Raw genomic sequence first — 24,178 nt, 5'->3', positions numbered from 1 at the left:
TTAGATATGCAGACCTGATCTAACAGAAACCACTCACAGCTTACAGGTCTGCTCTGAATCAAAAGTCAGCAGTTGCTCAAAAAACAAACAAACAAAAAAAAAATGCTTGTGACTGTGGTTCTGCTCTGTTTTGGCTCTTTAACCTTCTGGATCATTAGCCAGAGCTGAGATTATACTCAGGTTCAAACCAAGCTCGAGCCGGCTCTGGCTTGCCCACCTCTAGTGGTCAGACTTCTTCGGTGGCGCATGCCTATAATATCTGTTCATGTAGATCGTGTCAGTAGATAGCTAGGGAGTTCAAATATAGGACTGAATGTCTTCTGAGTGGGTGTGTGTTTCTTCTTGTTACTGTGCAGAACAGGCTGCAAATACATATATGATGTATATCTACACAGTGTGCTTGCGCTGTGCAAACTCTTTTTAGTGGAAACAGCAAGGTAATACACAATGATGATGTCATCCATTGAAATGTGCAGTGTCGGATTTATAAAATAAATCTCAAGTGGCACTTGTGTTTCTGCAAACCATCATTAGCTTGTGATATTAGGTGTCTAGTTCAAATCCCTTACAGTCAGTGTATATTTTAACAGTGTTGTCACCCACATGTGCTGTGTTCATGTGTAGATGTTGTTTTCTCTTACAAGAGTTTATTTTAAATTTCCTTTTGAAAGGCTGTATTGAAGGCTGGTGCTTTCATTTGAATAGATTGTCCTTCCATACCAGTTGTACTGAGATACCTCTTCAGGACTAGAGACATGAGATGAAGTAATGTATGTTGTTGCCTATGTAAGGCATGTGTTCCAAAACAGGATTATATCTACTTTGTATATAATCACTGTTCTACTGTCACTGTGATAACAGCAGGGGGCCGGGTGTGTTTGGGTATACTTGGCATCATGCAATGTTGTCTGACATAGAGTAAAATTATTTCTAAGTAATTACAGGGACACATACTCCTTGATCCATACACATGATGTAATGCTTTCACATAACCACACATATGACAATTGGTGATGCACTTATACCATGGCACATTCATTGAGCTCATTAAGGTGTTGATTTTCTCAAGGCTTAAGCAAGTGTTCCAAGCCAGCACTTAGTGACTGTGAGGATGTGTGTCCTTAACTGCACTGCAGGAATGACATTGTCCCCAATACTACTGTGTACGTAAAGAGTGGCAGAGGCCTCACCAATTGATTTTATCAGATACAAATTATGGGCAAATAAAGTACAGTTGATTTAATGACTTGACAGGGGAAGTTCAACAGCTGCGATAACAGTTTCACTGTGGTGTATGGGATTAATAGCCATATTTTTAGTTGGAGGAGTTGTACAGCTTGATGTTCCATTCTAGCATAGAGAATCATTTTGTGTGAACATACTGGCATCACACAACAACCATTACATCAAATTACTGTTATACCTTGATATGTTATGCAAACATATGTGAATCTAGTTTTGGAGTTCATGGTAGTAGACATTTGTTCTGCCAATGTCATAGTTAGACTACTACTGTGGCACATGCATTGAGTACTGTGGTATAGATGAGTGTGCTCCATTTCTAGGGTGGTATGTATACAAAAATACAAAGAAACTTTCCTTGACCAAGGACCATCGGTATAGGACTGATCACAGTTGTGTGCACATGACCGTACTCAGTTAATTGCCATCAGTCTGACATGCTGATATAACATTCATTATCAGGGATCCTTTCTTAACTCATTACACCCAAATGACGCCTCCAGGTACAGCTGCAGTTAGCTTCTACTAATGCCTCTAGGCGTCAGATATTGCTTGTTCACATTTACATCAATAATTCCAAAACCATGCTATGTTTATTTTATTTGTTTATTTTATTTATTTTACATTTGTTGACCGGGATTGTCTGACTGAGCTGAAGAGCCCTTTTTCAGCAGAAGCCCAGGGAGAAAAGCTCCAACATATTATACAATTTCATTATAAATTAGCATTAAACAGCAATGTTACAGGATTATTACAAGGCATTAAGTAGCAATACAATGTTATACGGTGTCAATAATCAGGAGTGTAGCATAACTATTTCAAGATGTATAAAAAGAAGTATGTCATTAAGATGACTATAGTTTTTGGGGTAAGTGGTTACAAAAACCCAGTTTTATCATAACGTAGTTGCATGAAGGCAAGACAAGTACAACAGAATGTCTCTCTGAGGCAATTTGCTTAATAGATTTTAGAAGACAGTAGAAAGAGTAGTCAAGGAAGATTAGAGAGAGCCAGTGAGAAGAGTGAGTTAAGGGCAGAAAGCAGATTAAGGTATGAGAAGTAGGGGATGTTTAAGGAGGGAGAGTGCAGTGGCAGGACCAGTGACTTTTAAAGTGCTCTTTGGTGGCTGTCTTAAATTGTTTAGGATGTGTAAGGGTCCTGATTTCTAGTGGGAGCCTATTCCAGGCAATAGTGGGGTGATAGCTGTACATGTTGCGTCCATATTTAGACTTGGGTTTGTAGATTTGTAGTAGGTCTTGGTTAGAGCTTCAGAGAGGTTTGGAGGGAGAATAATGTACAAGGTTTTAAAAAATTCCATCTGAAAGCCTACACAATAGCAAACTCAACTGCATTAATATTTGACCTCTGTCTAGTGCTGGTACATAGATATCAACTGTTTTTATGATATTAATTTATATAGATTTAATTTTCACATTTTTCTAAATATCTCAACAACCAAGTAATACAGACATAACTCTGTAGCCTCATATGAAAGCTCTCAGATAGATGAATAAAATGCATGTGTGTAACTTGAGTGGTTGCTGAGATATTATAAGTTGTTTACAAAATATTATACAATGACTGACCATTCATCATCTTTTGGCTGCTCCCGTTAGGGGTCACCACAGCGGATCATCTGTTTCCATTTCTTCCTGTCCTCTGCATCACAATGACTGGCCACTAATATTCCAAAACAAGGTACCAGTTGTAAATCCGAGTATATACCAATGGAAAAAGGTCTGGTCGTCCGGACTTTTTTCCATTGGTATAAACTGTAAATTTTAACATTTTGTTACAAAAATAAATTTAAAAAATCTGAAATCTGGACTCCGGACATAGCAGAGAGACAGGACAGAGAAAATACTAGGAAAATCAGGTACGTTATTCAAAACTAAAGACACGTACCTGATTTTCCTTGCATTTCCTCCATTCTGTCGCTCCCCTACCCCTAAACTGTCCGAAAAGTTTTTTTTTTTAATTAAAAAAGAAAAGAAAAATGGCGCAACGGAGACCTTCTTTTCTCCATTGCTTCTTTTCCAAAGCACTGATGGACTGGGTATGCTTTGGAATGCTAGTCCCATACGCATGCACAGTACATCAAAAAAGGCAACAGGATATGTACCAGCCACGGAGGGACAGCACTGTGCCATTATAGAAAGGCATTATTTAAGAAAAGTAAGTTTTTTTTTTCTGAAATAATGTCATTGTATAATAGCAATAACTGACTCGATGGTGTAGTATATTATGATTTACCCATGGTTGGCTTTATTTAATCACTCGGGCTTTGCCATTGTGATTAAACCACACCAACTGTGGGTAAATCTTTATATACCACACCGGCATTATTGGTTATTGCTTAATTAATAGTTACTGTGTTTAATGTGACTTATAAAATTCAGTTTAAGACCAAGAATCTAAAGAATACTGCCACTATAAAAATAGTTTATGCTGAAGAGTTTGACATTTATACTTCTTTCATAATCCCTGTGGTTCCAAAGATATGAACATTTGTTTGAAATGTGAGGACATAGTTTGATTCTGTCAAAAGGCTTAGGCTCTGCCCATTGGAAGTTAATGTGCAAACTTCCTGAGCTTCATTGGAGTGAATGAGTTAATTCACACATTAATTTCAGTTGTGTGTAACAATGTCCGTTATTACCTCCTATGGTAAATGCCGACAATACGCAGCTCTGTGGAATACATTGCATTACAGTGTGGTCTTTGCATTTGTTCTTATCTGTTTACGCAATTACTGTATCAGGCAGGCGTGCCTTATGTAAGGGTATTACATATGTCACACTCTGCTCCCACATTTGTAACACCACACACCTACATAAGATACATAACCATTATAATATTGAAGTGCATAATTCCTTTCAAGGATGATTCTCCTCCTACACGTTATGCCTATTTCTGTGGCATACACAGTTAATACACAGCTCAGTGGTAACACTGATGGGATGTTAGATTCTTGCAAAAAAAGACTGCGGCTTCTGAGCCATTCATATTTTCCAAGATGTTATTTTGATGAAATGCACGCTATGCAAATATCCCATAATGTATGTACTGTCCTTGCTAACTGTTATCTCAATTCTCATGTAATCTCCCCTTTTACAAAGTTAATTTGTGTAACTGTCACATCCTATAATATCATGTCTGCTTTTATTTGCCTATATTTGCTCAGGAAGTGTGACCACCATTAATTATTATGAAATACATATTACACAATTTTATTATTAAAAAATTGTCTTTGTGACATAAGCACCTTTAAGTCCATTATCTTAGTACAGTCTGAAAATTTACCCTCCCTCTTACATATTTTGTACACATCATCTTCAGTACACTTTCCCTCCCTGGTAACCCATCTATTGTAGTCACCCTTGCCGTTTATCCTGCCCTCATCCTTACTACTGTATTCATAAGTTTCATTTATGAGCACATTGCACTCAGTACACTTTCCCTGCCTGGTACAGTTTGCCTAAGTAGCTCTTCATGCTGCTCTCACAAGCACACTTAACATGTCTGTCCATAGCCAAGCTTGTTTGTTTACACTGTGTGCTTGTGCTGCTCAACATGTTTTCATGGCCCCAACACTGTTGCTGACCACGGAAATGTAATTGTATTTGTGTAAGCGTGATGAGCAGCATGTGTATGTGATTATTGCTGCTGCTCATTGCACAAACACACAAATATTGTGTAGGCTTCGTGTGAAGCCTACATGATTGTTCATGAATCTTGGGAAAACTTTGTACATCTTTGAAGTAGGTTGAAATCAATACTTTGAGCCCCATTGTGAAATTAGTATTTTGTCAACATTTCATGGCTGTTTATTTTATTAATTGCCTGTAAAAAATACGTTGTTTATGACAATTTTGTTACAAAATGTAGAAATAATAAGGCTGCTGTTAGAATTTAATAGGTTTTGCTCCTTAGCAGATCTGATTAGTATTAGAAGTTTTTAAATCTGAAGGATTTTTGCTTGTGGAAACTTGTTGGTATCAGTGCCAGAAGAATGGGCTCAGGGTGTGTGTTAAAGAAAGGCTACTGAAGCCTGATCTGTGTGTCAGTTCACCACTCTGAGGAAGTAACACTGTTTTACAGCCTTAACTTCCTCAGCAAGCAAGTGTTCTGGTGAATGATGAACAGTCATTTGTGATGTATACATTATATACATTAGGTACTGCAGGTAGGGTTGGAATTTGTCTCAGCTCACAGTTAGGCAGGATCTTTCTCTGACTGCAGCTTTAATATATGCTTTCTACAGAATACATCTATATAATAACATATTATATAGCTTTTATAAAATAATAATAATATAAAGAGGTATCAAAATGTCCCTATGGTAACACTGTTCCATATAGATTGTTGCGGATAATTAAGTAGGTTGGTTGTTGATAAGAACTATGTGCTTCACACAGGATGAAGAGCAAATTAACACATTCCTTTTCCTCGTGTCATGTGCTGTCAAAGTCCATTGACTAAGTTCAGTTGTTTCTTTCAGCCTTGCTAGTTCTGCCATGATAACAAAGATTTCCATTGCCGTTCATTTGTTTCTCTCAGCCTTGCTAGTAGTGCCATGATAATGATTAAGTGTTGAATTTCCAGTAGCATGCATTGCATGTGCCCAAATTTTTTTGAGGAACAGACCAAAAATTCCAGGGAAGCATCTTGACATTGGGCACCATTCTTACAGCCCCTATCCCATCCTAACATCTCAGCACAATTCTAGATAGAGCCAAAAATAATCACAGAAAAAAGTCATAACATCAGGGATAGCTTTAAACATTTTTATTGTAAAATTAGAAAGGTAACAACAGGGTATGCGCTAGTATGAATTAAAACATCAGTGCATTCTGCAGAATTCTCATAGCCTCTGCCTCCCAGTGTCTCAGCACAGTAATTCTAGATAAGGCCAAAATTAATTGCAGAGCAGAGATATAACATTAGTGATAGTTTTAAACATATTCTGCCGGATTCACGAACGGCCAAATTCCATGCAGGAACAGTATAGCAGTTCCTGCATGCAATATGACCGCCAAGCGATCCAGGATAGATCCGTTTTCGCATGCATGAGCGGCCCTATACTCTTCCTGCACAGAATTCCATTCAGTATGCAAATCACCTCATTTGCTTGTGAAAACCATGCAAATTAGGTGATTTTGCGATCCAGCAAGCTGAACGGATTCTGTATAGGAACAGTGTCAGTGCAAAAATGTATTCTACTAAGAGCCAAATACAGTTTTGCATCTGACAAAACGGAGGCATGACAGCTCGTGAAAAGCGTGTATTATGCAGAACAGACAAGTAAATGATAAAATAAAAGGCCATTGGCATTAAAAGGCACATCATTTTTATAAAAATAAAACTTTTATTTTTTTTGGCCGATCTCGGACGTTTAAGCTAAGGGCAGCAGTGCACAAACATGGGGGTCCCGAAAATAAAAAAAAAAGGGAAAAACTGCCATTTAACAGAAATATGCATTCTGCCGTTATAGTCAATGGCAGGCAGAATGTGAACAAGATAAGGGAGCACTGGTTGCCAAGGGGAAAGGGTGTGCTTGAGAATTGTAACTATGGACCTACTCACTGGGGTATGCAAATGAAGGGACCTATACTGAAACACAGATTTCTACCTAATGGAAGCCTGCACCTAATCGTGCAGGTGCAGGAATAGGGAGCCATGTAGGCAGGTTAAGAGGATGACTTCAGTAGGGGGTGTGTCATGCTTGGTGCAAACTTATTGGAGCCCTGCAGCCCGTGCTTGCTCTTAGCTAAGCAGAGCTAAGGAAGGGGGTGTGTCTCACATTGTTGAGCATGGCTTTCCCTGCTTAAATATGTGTGCGAACCGCACACCTGGTTTTAAACAAAAAAAAAAAAAAAAAAAGAAAATCAGGAACTAGCAGCTCAGTTCGCATGTGAGTACTGGGTATGTGCGGCACACCTCGGGGCTTAAACGGGAAGGCAATGGGAAGGGAAAACAGCAGTAGGAAGGCAATCAAGGAGAACTAGCATAGCTGGCAGGTGAAATGTATCAGAATCAGACAATTACACAGGCAGCAGCCCAGCCCAGCACATTACTATAAAGTATGCAAACACCTTTCACTCTGCTTTTTCCCACAAACTCTACACCACAGGTGTACACAGACGGGGAAATTTTACCTGACAAAACTAACAAAATGATAGGGGCTGCTGTCGCTCTCATACATCAATATGTGCAAGAGGCTGAGGGTGGAGAGGATGTGAATGCTGATGACCATCCCACAGTGATGAGGAGGAGAAGAGTGTACAAACCCAGGGTAACCTACCAGGGCCTACATGACCTGGAGATAGTGGAGCACTATAGGGTGGACAGGGACATTCTACAGCAAATTGTTGAGATGTGCAGGCCCCATCTCACACACAGAACCAACAGAGGGGAACCCCCATCCCAGTGGATACCAAGGTGTGTGTAGGCTTAAGAATACTAGCCACAGGTTCCTTCAAAAGGGCAACTGGAGATATCCTGGGATCTCACAGGCATCAGCATCCAGGGTACTCCACCAGTTCCTGGATGCCATGTCAGCACATGCCGGTGAGCACATATATTTCCCCATCACCCGTGAGGCATTGACCACCAGTATGCATCTCTTCCACCAAATGGCAGAATACCCTGAGATAGTGGGTGCTATAGACTACATGCACATACACATCAAAGCACCACCCGGTGAGCGGGGTAGGGTCTACATAAACCACAAGGGATTCCCCTCCAACAACTGTCAGGTCATGTGCGACCCCCAGGGCATTATCTTGAATGTGTGCGCTGGCAGCCCTGGAAGCTATCATGACTCCCACATCTGGCATATGACACAGCTATACCAGTAATTTCTCAGTGGTGACATCCCATATGGTCACCTAGTGGGGGATGGTGGCTACGCACTGGAGCAGTGGCTGATGGCACCCCACAGAAATGCACACACACCTGAACAGGAACTCCATAATAAGGCACATGCACAAACCAGAATCATAATAGAGCATGTGTTTGGGATGCTCAAGTCACGGTTCCACTGCCTGGACATATCCAGTGGAGTCTTGCAGTACTCTCTAGCTACATGTACACAAATGTTCATAGTATGTGCCATGCTACACAATATGATCCTGTGGAAACAGCTGCAGCAGAAACAGCATGGGGCAAGGCCACAAAGCCCCCCACCATTCCCATGGCCAGCACAGGCACAGAGGGACTCGGAGGAGGAACCACCTGAGCCTGCCCATGTAGGCAGAAGGAGGCATGCCCAGTATGCCCAGGCCTTAGCAAAGAGGCAACGCATAGCACATACACTGACACGGTAGGGACCAAGGGAAAGACACCTCTCTCTGACTCGCACATAGAGTAAAAGGGATGCCAAACATGATACTACCTGTGCTTTACCATGTATATGGAGTGTACTATGTGGATCTGACATAGTCAGCCATCCAGCACCATCCTCAATACTGGTCCAGTCACAAGGTAAGTCACTCTTCCTAATGGAGTAGTATGTTCTGATAGTTGTATCTATGGTATGGATGCAAGCATGCAAGGGAATCGGGTGGCTGAATGGGATAGCAGCAGATACTGGACACCAATATGGGCAGCTTGAAATCCATAACAAATACTGGTGTCAACACATGAGCCAGTACTAGACAAGGTGACAAATCCCACTGCAGTACATGTGGTGGCCCAAATGTTTGTCCATAGGACACACACATGCATGTCAGTGAGGTTCACATACTCAGCAGGACAGGTGTAGATGACCATGAAGGAAGGCTGTGCTAAGACCTCCAATTGATGGCAATGGTGAACAGCCCCCCTCCAGACCTACACAGACAGACTGTAACAGGTCTGGAAGTTGTATGTTAGTTCTGAAGGGTAAGACGTCTGAAACTGAAATGTAGGTCAATAAAACCTAAGATCTGTACTCCACTGATATGCCTCCAGTCTGCATGATAGGTCAGAATACAAAATGATGTGGAACCAACAGAATACCTGACATACCAGTACAGTCACAGCACAGTTTAAAGTTGTCAGGTGTGCCCCCCCCCCCCACAATCCTATGTAGAAATGCAGTAACATGTAAGTGTGAGGAGTAGTATTGGTGGAGCACAGATTACCCGAGCTGGCCCAATCTACAGGATATATTGTTGCATGTGTACAATATGCAGGGGTCTGTGTGTTAGGTTGTTGTGTGTTCAATATTGTCTGGAAGTGGTCAGCATATAGGCATGGAGGGTTGTGTCTCGGTGGCCTATGGGTAGTACTTTGGTTGACAGGGCCATGTTCCGACAACTGCAGTGCCAAATGGCAGCAGTCATCCATACTCACTGTCCAGATGTCAATATCTGTCACTGTCTGAAAGATAGACATGCCATGAATGTGGGCCCATACATACACACAGTACACAGGTGGAAGTACCCTAGACAGAGTACATAAAATGTAACTGTCAATTGCACACACCTTTGGAATTGAACATACAGGTTAGCAGCACATTAGTTGTCTGTGTAGTATGGAATACTGATGTAGTCTGGCCAATCACTGGCAGACCACAAAAGGCACAGTTATGAAGCAGTGAGAGACTGCCTATGCCCTGCACAAGGCAGCATAAGGGGAATGTCCCAGGTATATCTGTGAGTCAGCTGCAAGTAGCTTCCTTATCACACATGCACTCAGCTCACCTCACCATTAGCCACAGGTTTATCATAGGTCACATCCTTGCTGTTGGGAATTAGTTCAGTATGACCCCACTTCTGTATAGGAATAGCCACAAAATGCAGCATGCTGAAGAGCTGTCCTATGCAGTTGTGTCCTTAGCTGTAAGCAGCACCTTGCCTGCATCCAGACCAATGAATCAATATGGGCAGGAACTATTGCCATTAACACCTCGCATGCTTACCCTGTCACCCCAGGAGAATCCACTGGCTCACAGCCTGGGAATGTAGGAGTAGCAGAATCCAATGGCCTGCTGCAGATGGTCTGCATCACTGCCATAAGGCCTACAGTCCTCTGTCAAAGGCTTGTGCCTCACCCATAGTGCCAATGTATGGTATCTCACGAGATCACAGCTAACAACCTAACACAGTCAACAGAACACAAATGCAAGGCCATGATGACAAAACCCAGTAGCATGCCCCCCCATGTCCCACTGCATTAACTGTGGACCAATCCATAAATACCACTGGGATGAAGGATCCTATAGGGATATCTCTCAGATATTGCTCCCATAATGTTAGGAAGAGTATAGAATAACAGAGTGGGGGGTGTAGATGCATGGACGTCATGCTGTGTGTGAAGTCTAAAACTCTGATGTGTGCCCATACTACCCCTGCCTGCAAACCCAGTAATGGGTGGCTACAAACCTGCTCGTAAACCACAATGTGAAGGGGAACTGACCAGGTATGTGAGCCCTGCCTCTGGGTAACCTGGGTTAATCTGTACAGCTGAGAAGTATGGCCGCAGCAGGATATGGCCATTCTGTTAATTCGATATATGTACAAGAAGGGGATCCTCAGACACCAGAGTACCAAGGTGCTGGACCATTTATACAGACCCATCAGCAAGTGTCTGTAGCTAGCCCTCCAGAATGGCAGGTGTGTGCAAGAATGTGTAGGTGTGGACCACAATACTGGACTCAGCTTCATTCATCTTGTATTTCCCAGTAAATAACTGTGAGCAAATAATTATATCTGTTAGTAGTCGATGACATAATACATCACAGTATAAAACAGTACATATGTCTGAATATCTCTGCTAACACCAACCATGTAACACAAGCAGCACAGACAGCATTAGTTACAGTATCCCCCTATCTGTCGCCCATTGTGACTCCATATTGTCAACCTATCTACAGATATCCTGCAGAAACAGGTTGCTAGTTGTATGTGTAGAACACCAAACCATGGACTGGAGTACAAACTTACCTGGAATGGATTCACGCACTCAATACAGAAGGTCATACTGGGTATGCTCCTACACTTAGAGAAATGAAGCCCATGTCTGACAACACAGTGGATTATACATATCTGTCATTCACAGATGTCTGTGAACACACACCAAACTGTACACCAGTCATGCTTCACACACACATTGGATAGGAATACTCACACATATCCAAGGCCAACAGACTATAATATGTCAAACATACACACAGATGTGGGGAAGAGAGAGAGACAGACAGTGACAGAGAATTCCATTATGAGACATGTCCCACTCACGACATATCCAATAGGCTGATATCACATGAAGTGCTTATGTCAATCACTGTACACATTCCTTTTGGTAGCCCTCAGCCCTATAGTGTCTGTGGTGCTTGTGATAACTGTGTAACACAATAGTACAAATCAGTATTCATGTAGCATTTGTATACTCAGTCCTGTCAAATGTAAAGTTGTGTGTGTGTGTGTGTGTGTGTGTGTGTGTGTGTGTGTGTGTGTGTGTGTGTGTGTGTGTGTGTGTGTGTGTGTGTGTGTGTGTTTCCAGGGGAATGATTTATGGCCCATTCACACACACTGCACTTCCCATTGCCCATGTAAGCACTCCTGCTGATGTCAGTCACCTTGAAATAAACCATCAACCAAGTCTTAGCTCTATAAGCTCTGTGGCGCTAATGATAACTGTATAATATTGCAGTCAGCAAACTAGTTAGGTAGAGGTTCTAATTGTGGTTCTGGCAACTGTGGTAACGTGTGTGTGTGTGTGTGGAGATGAATGACTTTGAGGCCATTCACACAACTACACCTGCCATTGCCCTACTTTAGCATGCCTGCTGATGTCAGTCACCTTGAAATAACCCTTTTTCTAAGTCTCAGCCCTATAAGCTCTGTGGTATTCGTAATAACTGCATACTACTGTAGCTGCTAGCTAGGGTACTAATCCTGATCCTGGCAACTGTGATAATGTGTGTGTCTTTGTTGACACCTGATTTTGTGGTCATTCACATTTCCTACACTTCCCTCTCCCCTCCTTTAGCACTCTAGTTGATGTCACTCACCTTCAAAGATACCTTTGAATAGCTCTTTAACACAGAAGCTCTGTGGCACTTGCAATAACTGTGTAATACCATAGTGTAGCAAACTAGCTAGGTAGGAGTTTTTAGCCTGGTCCTGGCAACTGTAATAATGTGTATGAGAGTGTGTGTGTCTTTGTTGACACCTGATTTTGTGGTCATTCATATTTCCTACACTTCCCTCACCCCTTCTTTAGCACTGCAGCTGATGTCACTCACCTTCAAAGATACCTTTGGACAGCACTTCAACATATAAGCTCCGTGGCACTTGCGATAACTGAGTAATGCTATAATATAGTAAACTAGTTAGGTAGGAGTTCTAGTCCTGATAGCTGTGATAGTGTGTGTGTGTGTGTGTGTGTGTGTGTGTGTGTGTGTGTGTGTGTGTGTGTGTGTGTGTGTGTGTGTGTGTGTGTGTGGAGGGGAATGATTTTGAGGCCATTCGCACTCACTACACCTGCCATTGGCCTACTTTAGCACGCCTGCTGATGTCAGTCACCTTGAAATAACCCTTGGCCAAATATCACCCCTGTAAGCTCCGTGGCACTCATGATAACTGCATAATACTGTAGTGTAGCAAACTAGTTAGATAGGAGTTCTAATCCTTGTCCTGGCAAATGTGATAATGTCTGTGTGTGTGTGTGTGTGTGTGTGTGTGTGTGTGTGTGTGTGTGTGTGTGTGTGTGTGTGGCGATGAATGATTTTGAGGCCATTCACACCACTACACCTACCACTGGCCTACTTTAGCACACCTGCTGTCAGTCACCTTGAAATAACCCTCTGGCCACATTTCAGCCCTATAAGCTGCATGGTGCTTGCGATAACTGCATAATACTGTAGTATAGCAAACTAGTTAGGGAGGAGTTCTAATCCTGGTCCTGGCAACTGTGATAATGTGTGTGAGAGTGTGTGCGTCTTTGTTGACACCTGATTTTGCAGTCATTCACACTTCCCTACACTTTCCTTTCCCCTTCTTTAGCACTGTAGCTGATGTCACTCACCTTCAAAGATACCTTTGGATAGTTCTTCAACATATAAGCTCTGTGGAGCCTGCAATAACTGCATAACACTGTAGTACCAATACATAGCTAGGTAGGGGTTTGAATCACAGTACTGGCAATTTTGTGTGTGTGTGTGTGTGTGTGTGTGTGTGTGTGTGTGTGTGTGTGTGTGTGTGTGTGTGTGTGTGATAACAAGATCTATTGTAAAGAGGGTTTTGCTACATTTTCATATTGAGGACCCATATGTCCCAATGTCAGATTACAAGGCCAACAGTTGTAAACCACCATAGAGGTTGTTGTAGAAAATCCACAGCCATAAATGTATATATAGGCAACCATTATAATACCCAGAGATCTTTCTCCACCCACAGATCATACACAAACATGCTTGGCTCTTTCTGTCATCCTTTCTTTCCCTCTGCCCCCCCCCCCCCTCACTGGTAGATGTGGAAAAATGCATCTGTTTTGCATAAGCAAGAGCTTGACATTGGTAGGTAATGCTCATGATCAGCTGATGGCCCGTGCATGAATTGGAGTCCTCCACCAGCTAATTGCATATGGAACAGCTGTGGTATCATTCCTATAGCCAATTGCATGAAAACACACCCCTATAAGTAAGCACTGCAGGTGGGTGTTGCCCCTTCACCTTCACTATAAGCAGGACTTCATGTGGCTGTGTGAAAAACAGCATCACAGAGGGTTGGAAATACCTCTTACAACAAACACTGTGGAGAAAGGCCAACAAACTGGAGGAGGATGTTCCAGACATGGGGACAGAATGTAAGTAATGCTGTTATACATTTGAAGTAATGTTAGTTTAACAGGGTTTGTGTAGATATGGCTGTTCTGCATGATTTAAAGTCTGGCATGACAGTGTTATGTGGTTGAGAAAGCTCTCACCTGTAGGGCTATCTGCAGACTGGTCAGAGTTTGGAGTATTAGATTTGATGTGTCACTCACACATTGTCTGTCTTTATAAATACAGTAGCATACTCTGATGATTGTAGTCAGTAAATGGTAACATCCATGTGTGTTACTGACTTCATATCCCTCAAAAGAGATATGTCACAACAAACCCTGTTACACCAGCAATGTTCTCAGTTTATAACTGCAATATGACCAAACTGTAGATAACCGCAAACAACCCACCAGATAAATGCTCCGTCATACAAAGTAAAAAGGTATTTAAAATATAAACTGCTATAACAAAGCAACCAGGCAGTCCACAAACAGTTGAAAAGCGTAAAAAAGCTGTTTTTATTACAAATATAAAATGATGAGCACTTTCGCTAAGTAGCTTCTTCAGATCAAAACACATTTCAAATAATCCCAACTGCTTAAATAAAATTTCAAATATTCTAAACCAATCACAAAGATGATCTAATTAATTGATTCATACTTAAAGCAACATCAAACTAAAACATTTACATATAAGAGGTAAAATTTCCTTGTGTCTAAAAACGAAATTCACAACCTTACCAAAATACAATGACATATATACTTATAAAAAGCACAATTAAATATACATACATACATAAAAATGTATACAAATTCATATAAACTCATATTACTTAATATTTCTATGCTTTCTCAGTAAGAGTTTAATTGAGGCCCTTTCATTAAGCCCACTACCTCTGTCTGCTCTAAGAATGATTATCCAGTTGTTTTCCCTATACTCTGTATGATTCCTAATGTCATCTTCACGAGCACTTGGGACAATAACCTCTAGTGCTCTGAAGGTGAAAGAATGTGTATCTCCACATCGAGTCACATGCTTGGCCAGGGCATTGTGATCAGAATGTTTTCTGATATGATGAATGTGTTCCCTGATCCTATCCCTGAATGTTCTGCTTGTTTTGCCAACATAAAAAGATTGGCAGACCTGGCATTCAGCTAAATATACTAAGTTAGAAGTTTTGCATGTGGCATCAGCACATAATATAAATTCCTTGTGGAGATCAGGATGAACAAACCTATTAGAAGTGTTGATGTAGCTACAAAAATTACAACTCCCACAGGTATACGTAGGGCCTCTATTACTGCTATTACATTCCTTTGTGTTATGCTGATAGCATAAAAGTCTCTTCAAGTTCTTCCTATTCTTGTACAGAAAGCGAGGTCTTTCACCAACTATCTTTTTTATATCTTCATCCAATTGTAAAATAGACCAATTCTTACTAAATATTTCAGCTATCTGTTTATTATTTGAAGTATAAAACAAAGGGACTTTAGTAAAAGTGTGCATGTCCAAATAGCTCTTATGTATATTCTCCTTCATTGGACCAAAATAAGGTGCTGCTGTATCTTCACGTAAAGTAGGAATATCATGTACGCTGTTGAAAATCTCACTCTCCCTATACCCTCTGGCTAAAAGTCTATTTTTTAGTTTATTAATTTCTTCAAAAAAACAGTCATCTGATGGATTCAATCTGGATGCCCGTACACCCTGGCCTCTAATTAAATTCCTAAAAATGTGCCCAGGATGCATACTAGTTCTAAATAAAAGGGAGTTCCGATAACATGATTTCCGAAAGACCCCTGTATTGGTCTAAATACTGAATACGTAAAGAGGACTAATTCATAGTAAATTTCAGGAAATGGGTTAATTTATTCATCTTTTGATAAAACATATCCAATTCATGGACACTTCCCCTCCATAACAAAAAAAGATCATCGACAAAACGTCGATAAAAAGTTACATGCTTTCTGAACTCCTCTGTGCCAAAAAGTATGACTTCCTCCCAATGTGCCAAGAACATTTTTGCATAACTATTGGCACATGGGGTACCCATGGCTACTCCATCTCATTGAATAAATAAACTATCATTAAAGATGAACAAATTGTTTTCTGGAACTAATTCTAGAAAATGTGTAATCAAATCTGTTTGTACTAAAGAAAAATTACTGTGTGACGAAAGATATTCATGTACATACTGGACTCCTAGATCATTAGGAATCACAGTAAAAAGTGATTGCACGTCTAAAGTGACTAGCAATAGTTCCTGTAATTCATCCTCATCTTTCAAGCATTCATAAAGATCAATCAAAAAAATGTTTAGAATCCCTGAGAACAAATTTATTTTTATTAATAACTGGTCTAAGATGTTTCTCTATATAAACAGAAAGATGTTCAGTGACCTATCCACCTCCCGCCACAATTGGCCTCATGGGTGGGTCAAATGAATTCTTATGAACCTTCGGCAACCCCTGTATTATTGGTATAAGGGGGTTCTTAACAACAAGGAAGTCCAGGGTTTCTTTTGTAATGATGCCTCCTTTATAAATATCAGTTAAAGTATTGGTGACATATTGAATAATGTCATGAACTTCCTTGATCGTAATTTCATTATAAAACTTCTTATCACTTAATAAATTTTCCATAGATCTAACATAATGTACAGTATCCATGACTATGATAAGAGCGCCTTTATCAGCGGACTTAATCGTTATAGAGTCATTGTCCTGTAAATGTCTCAGGGCCATTTTCTCTCTATAACTCAAGTTATATTTCTTACGAGGACCAGGAACATTAATGTTATCATAATACTTGAACAACTCATCCGTAAGTTTCATATATGCATCCACTAAGGGATGATTATGCAGAACAAAAGTACTTAGGCTCTTGAACTTATAAGCCAATTCTGTTTATACCTGTTCTCGTTGTTTGTCAGTCACCATACAGGGCTCTAAGCATAATATTCCTGCAAAAAACTTTAAGATCCAGGATAGTATCTGTCATTCTACTTTTACAAGTCGGAATAAAATTTAAATCTTTGGAAAGTGCATTCTCCTCATCTATTGAGAGTAAGTATGAAGAAATATTGTGAGCTATTGACTCATGCCCTTCCCCCACATTTTCTTGAGGGTTTGATTCAGAGTATATTCGCCTGAGTGTTTGCGTTTCTGATGCCCACGACTCATTGATCGTGTTCTTCTCCCTCCCTTGCCCATTCTGACTGGTAAAGGAAAAGAAATGCCCTCACTAATATTATTAATATCAATATTTGATGGTAACTTGTTTAATTGGTTACTAAAGATTTTAGGTCGAACGACCGGTTGTGGCATATGTGTCTTAAGTGGAGACTTAGAGACCCTTATAATAGGATACACATTTTCTCCTTGTTGTTTTAATACTTTCTAAATACTTACTAAAGTCCCTTTGTTTTATACTTCAGATAATAAACAGAAAGCTGAAATATTTAGTAAGCATTGGTCTATTTTACAATTGGACGAAGATATAAAAAAGATAGTTGATGAAAGACCTCGCTTTCTGTACAAGAGTAGGAAGAACTTGAAGAGACTTTTATGCTATCAGCATAACACAAAGGAATGTAATAGCAGTAATAGAGGCCCTACGTATCCCTGTGGGAGTTGTAATTTTTGTAGCTACATCAACACCTCTGATAGGTTTGTTCATCCTGATCTCCACAAGGAATTTATATTATGTGCTGATGCCACATGCAAAAGTTCTAACTTAGTATATTTAGCTGAATGCCAGGTCTGCCAATCTTTTTATGTTGGCAAAACAAACAGAACATTCAGGGATAGGATCAGGGAACATGTTTATCATATCAGAAAACATTCTGATAACAAAATAACATTCTGAAAACAACTGGATAATCATTCTTAGAGCAGACAGAGGTAGTGTGCTTCATGAAAGGGCCTCAATTAAACCCTTACTGAGAAAGCGTAGAAATATTAAGTAATATGAGTTTATATGAATTTGTATACATTTTTAAGTATGTATGTATATTTAATTGTGCTTTTTATAAGTATAGATGTCATTGTATTTTGGTAAGGTTCTGAATTTCGTTTTTAGACACAAGGAAATTTTACTTCTTATATGTAAATGTTTTAGTTTGATGTTGCTTTAAGTATGAATCAATTAATTAAATCATCTTTGTGATTGGTTTAGAATATTTGAAATTTTATTTAAGCAGTTGGGATTATTTGAAATGTGTTTTGATCTGAAGAAGCTACTTAGCGAAAGTGCTCATCATTTTATATCTGTAATAAAAACAGCTTTTTTACGCTTTTCAACTGTTTGTGGACTGCCTGGTTGCTTCGTTATAGCATTTATATTATAACTGCAATATGTCAATATTGGTCCTGTGTTTCTGCCTCTGTCCCCCAAGTCTGTCACCCTTTGTTCATATGTCATGCAGTAAGAGGTGGATATGTACAGTATACCATTATTTACTGACATAATTCCTGATATCAAGCCAGTGATATATCAGACTGCCAAAACTGTAATGTATAGGTGGCCTAATATTTGAGGACAAAACCTGGACATTCTGTTGTAGTCTCTACAGTAATGAGGTCTGTGTACTTATGGTGATTGTTGACAGAGTGTCTAATATGTAGCCATGTTTTGTGATCATGTTATTTGGCCTGTGTACAGACTGGAGTAGATATCAGTGTTCTTGGTCCTGTTCTATCCGACATTGCATGCTGCTCCAGTTTCTGATACCCTAGCAGCCTGTATGTTTGTAGGGCCAGACTGAGACATGTCCCATACCACAGTCAGGCATCAGACTACACTGTGAATTGGGCCAGTATATGTAGTGTGTGAGTTGCAAACATGATGATGACTGTTGTTCACACAGTCCATATACTGTACTATTACTTAGGCTTACCATTATGTGACTGTGAATGTCTTGAGATTGGTTGTGTGTATGCACTTTCACACTGGTGTCTTGTTACTCTTTGCTGTTACACACCTGTAGTGCCTGTTATATTTGCATTTACGTGTGCATTCCACCATAGGTACATTTGGGCTAGTGATGTGGCAATCTGCCTGTAGTGTAGAAAATGCTTGGTGACATGACTAGCAGCTCAGTGTATTTACCCTAGTGTGATGTTATGTCCAGATATTTGCCAGATGTACTGTTGCCTGGCTGCCATATGTGTTGTGTATTTCTGACAAAGCAGTGGGCTGCTGTGAAGATGTATGCCACTAGCTATTGGGAAGTATGTGGCTTGGGACCTCTGCTCCTCCAGTTAATATGTGTTAGGACAGACAGGAGGGTGTGAATGCATCAACAGTGTGAGCTTATCTAGTCCAGTATGTGTGATATATCCCCATTTTCATGGCTTTAAACATCCCCTTTGTCAGGCTTGTTCCACATTTCTTACAATAAGGAGTTCTGCGTATACCTCCTGACTGACCAGATTGTTTCAGACTGTCCATATTTATTGCTCATATTTCATCTGTATTCCACAGGATCATTACTGTGATTTGTGTGGTACTTCACTATGATGATTTTATGATGTCTGTCAAAAACTAATGGCATACATGTCAGTTTCAGAAGAACCTTCCTTCACAACATGTATGTTGACACAACCCCTGTCACTGTGGCAGCATTCTACATTTATAACTGCAATACATACATTACGTTCCCTTGCACTAAGAGGTTGAGAGTTATGATGCTGAGGTATGACTCCACTACATGTCATGGGCATATGTTATATATACATACATATATATATATATATATATATATATATATATATATATATATATATGTGTATAGAGAGAGATATGGAAATATATACCAATATATATATATATATATATATATATATATATATATATATATATATATATATACACACACACACACACACACACACACACACACACACACACACACACATATATATATATATATATATATATATATATATATAATATATATATCCTTTTATGTGTAAACATGATTGTTGTATATACCTTCTCAGATGTATCCCACCATATTAATCTGAAATGTGTATATTTACATATAAGAACATGACTGATTCAACACTATTTTCACTTACAACAACTAAACAATTGTAGTAGTCAAGGCAGTTGTTCACTACTATTCAATATGTGTACTGAATGATATATTTGAAAAACCAACAGACATTCTCACAGCTCAGATGGCTCACTAGTTAAGTGCTATGACTATAGTGTACAGAGTCCTGGGTTCAAGACCTACATTGGCTATTTATTTTGTTGGTGGGCAGAACAAGGGCTGATGGAGACAGGGTGATTAAGGTGCTTTAAACGGGTTTGCATGAGTTTGCGCAAAGCTAAGTGGTGCTAACGTATGGTTAAACAAATAGCTTTTACATCATTTAGGCTGCACTTACCAGTGCACAAATCTGCTTAGCATTTACATTTAAGTAATGTTTACACCTGCTAAGCATAGCTCAGCCCTGGTAACCAGTGATTACATTCCAGTCTGATAAAATAGCAGGGTAATGACATCTTTAATAAGTGTATTTCATTTCCTGTACATAACATGCTTCTATGTGCTGTCATTACAGTTGCAAGGGGTGTGAGTATACTGTATGGGACATCTGGGTATACATGGGTAGTACCACAATCATTTCTCTTTGGATTTGTTTCATTCATGAGTATAGTATGGGTAATATAGTAGTATGGGTAGGAGTGTGAGTGTTGGGACATGTTTGCAGACCTATAGCAAGCTATGAACTGAACCGCTGTCCTACCCAGTGTTAGCTATGCCTGCAGGATCTATAATGCCTAAGTTGCTCAACACTCTGGAGGTGTGTGCCTCTTTAATGAATATGGAAACACCACTACCATTGGAGCTTCAGTCACACTACTGCTGCCAAGAGATTTGGAACAGGCAATAGGCTGGTAGTGCAGGGTTGCTTCCTGCTGCCTTTAACCAGATCTCTGTTACAGCACAGATGTCATAGTTACCCATTTTAAGGAATATGTCCAGTGAGTGCATTTTCAGATGTAGACGTCTAGTGTGCAGCAGCATGACCCTCAGAATGCATGTGTTTGTAGCAGTCATATATTTCTGTATATTTTTGTATACATATATATATATATATATATATGTGTGTGTGTGTGTGTGTGTGTGTGTGTGTGTGTGTGTGTGTGTGTGTGTGTGTGTGTGTGTGTATGTATGTATTCAACTTTCTATATATGTATCTATGCATATATGTGGATATACATGTGGATGTATCTCTCATATATATATATATATATATATATATATATATATATATATATAAATGTATTATGTATAGATTTGTCCACATATATGCATCTCCATACATATATACATGTATGTATAGAGTACCTGACTGATTCCGCAGACTCCTTTCCCTACTGTTGAATGACTATACTAAGTGATATGTTTGGAATGTCATCACCGTGTTATATGGCTCAGATGATACAATGGTATATTGCTGTTCATAGGTTCATAGGTTCATACTAGGCTATCTGCCCTAGGGCATTTATAAGCCTAGCCAGAATGTGTTTGGCTTTCGCCACCCATTTTAAATTAATTTTGATATGCCATTTTTTGAGGTTAGTATACTGTGCCTCTGTCTAACAGTGACACAGAAGTGATACCCGGGGTAAACCAATGATCTCCCATCCACTCATCAAGATTCCTCTTGAAGAGAGTCAATGAGGGACTCTGCCTAACCTGGACTGGGATTTTATTCCAGAGTGAAGGGAGCCTCTGGGTTATGAATCTGTCTCTCCAGCATGTCCTATTTATTTCAGTGCTGAGGTTCAAGTCTCTCGAGCATGTAGCTCGATGGGATTTGGATTTTCTGAGGTGCAGCATGTCCATTAATTCCGGGTTGGACATGGCTTTATACGTCAGGCACAGATCGCCTCTGAACAGGCGGTATGCCACTGAGCAGAGCTGGAGTTTCTTTAACCGGGCAGCATATGGCATCTGTTTGAGCCCTTTGATCCTCTGGGTGAGGTACTTTTGGGGTATTTCCAGTTGCTGCAGGTGTCTGGTAAGGTACTTTCCAAAAGGGGCATTGTACTCAATTATGGGCCTGATGAGGGATGAGTAAAGAGGCACAATGACTTCCCCTGATCTAGATGTGAATCCCTTCATGATTAGGTGGGCTATATAAAATGTTTTTCTAACCACTTTAGCCATGTGGTTGTCAAATGAGAGATTGCTATCAACTTGGGGCCCCAGGTCCCTAATTACTTCTTCTGTACTTAATGGATTACCACCTATGTGGTAATTTGTGGGCACTTTTCTTTGCCAAAGGGGATGACTATACTCTTTTTGGTGTTTAGCTTGAGGCCATGGCTCTGGCACCATTTGTCTGTTTCTATGAGGCCCTTTTGGAGGATGCTTGTGCCGGCTGGAGAGTCGATTATGGCACCCAGTTTGCAGTCATCTGCAAACTTGGTCAGCCACAGTCCTTCCGTGTTGGCCTGTACCTCTGAGAAATATATACCGAACAAGAGAGGTCCCAGGACTGAGCCTTGTGGGACACCACTTGTAACTGGTTTGGAGTCTGACATGGCTCCAGCAATTCTAACCATGTGGGTTCTGTCCTTGAGCCAGTTTGCAACCCCATCTAGTGATATAGGGGTTTATATTTAAGCTGGTGAGCTTATCTATAATGCCGAGTGGGGTACTGTATCGAAGGCTTTTGCAAGGTCTAGGTAGGCTGTGTGGACCACCTTCCCCTCGTCAATGGCCTTGGTGACTGTTTAAAGAAATCATCCAGGTTTAAGAGGCAGGATCTGCCCTTAACAAAGCCGAACTGGGTAGGATCTAGTGTCTGTAGGTCCCCAAGATCTTTATTTATGAGGTCCATGATGATCCTTTCCATAGCTTTGCAGACCAAGCTAGTCAGGCTTATGGGGCAATAGTTTCCAGGATCCGTTGAGGCACCACCTTTGTGGAGAGGGACCACAGTTGCTGTACGCCACTCTTTGGGTACATATCCTGTAGTAAGGCTGAGATTGAACAGTAGTTTTATGTATGGGTTTAGCTCTTCTTGGAGTTCATGTAGGGACAGCCGGGACACCGCCTGGTCCCATTGATGCTGTGTTTTTGCTTTGGAGAGGGCGGCTCTTACCTGAGCATCTGAAATGTCAGGGGGGCAGCACTCTGCTGGGATAGATATTTGCCCTTTTGGTGGGGACGGGAGAGTTTGCTGAACCTGTCAGCTAGGATGTTGGCAATGTCTGTGGGTTCGGTGTATTTTTGTCATTTTGGACTAATTCTGAGCATATCTGGGAATTACCACCCAGGTTCCTAACATAACTAAAGAAAGCCTTGTGATTATCCTTAGTGTCCTGTGCAATTTTTCTCTCAAGCTGGCCTTAGACGATTTTATGAGTGTCCGTAGTTTTTGCTAATACTGATCAGAGATGCCTTCCCTTTTTGGAATTTTGCTCTATCATTTAGTAGCTTCCTCCTTCTATTGTATAGTTTGTTTATGGCTGGGGTCCACCAGACAGGACGTCTGCCTTTGGAGGATTGGGTCTTGGTTTTATTTGGGATCGATGATCCATGCATTCCTGAAGGTGTTCATAGAATGCGTTTATAAAGGATTCTGCAGTCTGGGCTGTATTTTCCACAGGCCCGGGGGCTTTGAAGGATTCCACCTTGGTTTTGAGGAGTGTGAAATTTGCTTTAGAGATGTTTTTCACTGTGGTTTTCTGGGCAGGGGGTGGGGTCGGGATGTGAATATCCAGTGAGATTAGTTTATGGTCTGATCTTACCAGTGAGGGATACACTTCTGGTCTGGAGCATAGAGTCCCCATGTTGGTGATGATCAGGTCCAGTATGTTTTCCCCTCTTGTGGGAGTGGTAAAAAGTTGTTCCATAGCATTTGAGTTTATAAATTCTATGAACCTTTGGGCTAGAGTGTTGGAGAGTAATGCTCCCAGTCTATGTTTGGGTAGTTGAAGTCGCCCAATATAATGGTGTTTGGAGAGACCTTCATATTTTCCAGTGTTCTCAGGAAGGCCGAGTGGGGTTCCTGGGTTAGGGAGGGTGGTCTGTAGCAGGCTATAAACTGGAAGGCAGTTTTACCCACTGTTAGTTGCACATGGATAGTCTCTGATGCTTTGTGCTGTGCCACCAACCTGGAGGTGTGGGTATCTTTGACGAATATTGATATTCCC

This window comes from Protopterus annectens, chromosome 10.part0 (genome assembly GCF_019279795.1).
Source record: "Protopterus annectens isolate FY-2018-M chromosome 10.part0, PAN1.0, whole genome shotgun sequence".
NCBI classification, from domain to species: domain Eukaryota; kingdom Metazoa; phylum Chordata; order Ceratodontiformes; family Protopteridae; genus Protopterus; species Protopterus annectens.
The sequence above is the reverse complement of the archived record's forward strand: the minus strand, read 5'-3'. Positions refer to the sequence as shown.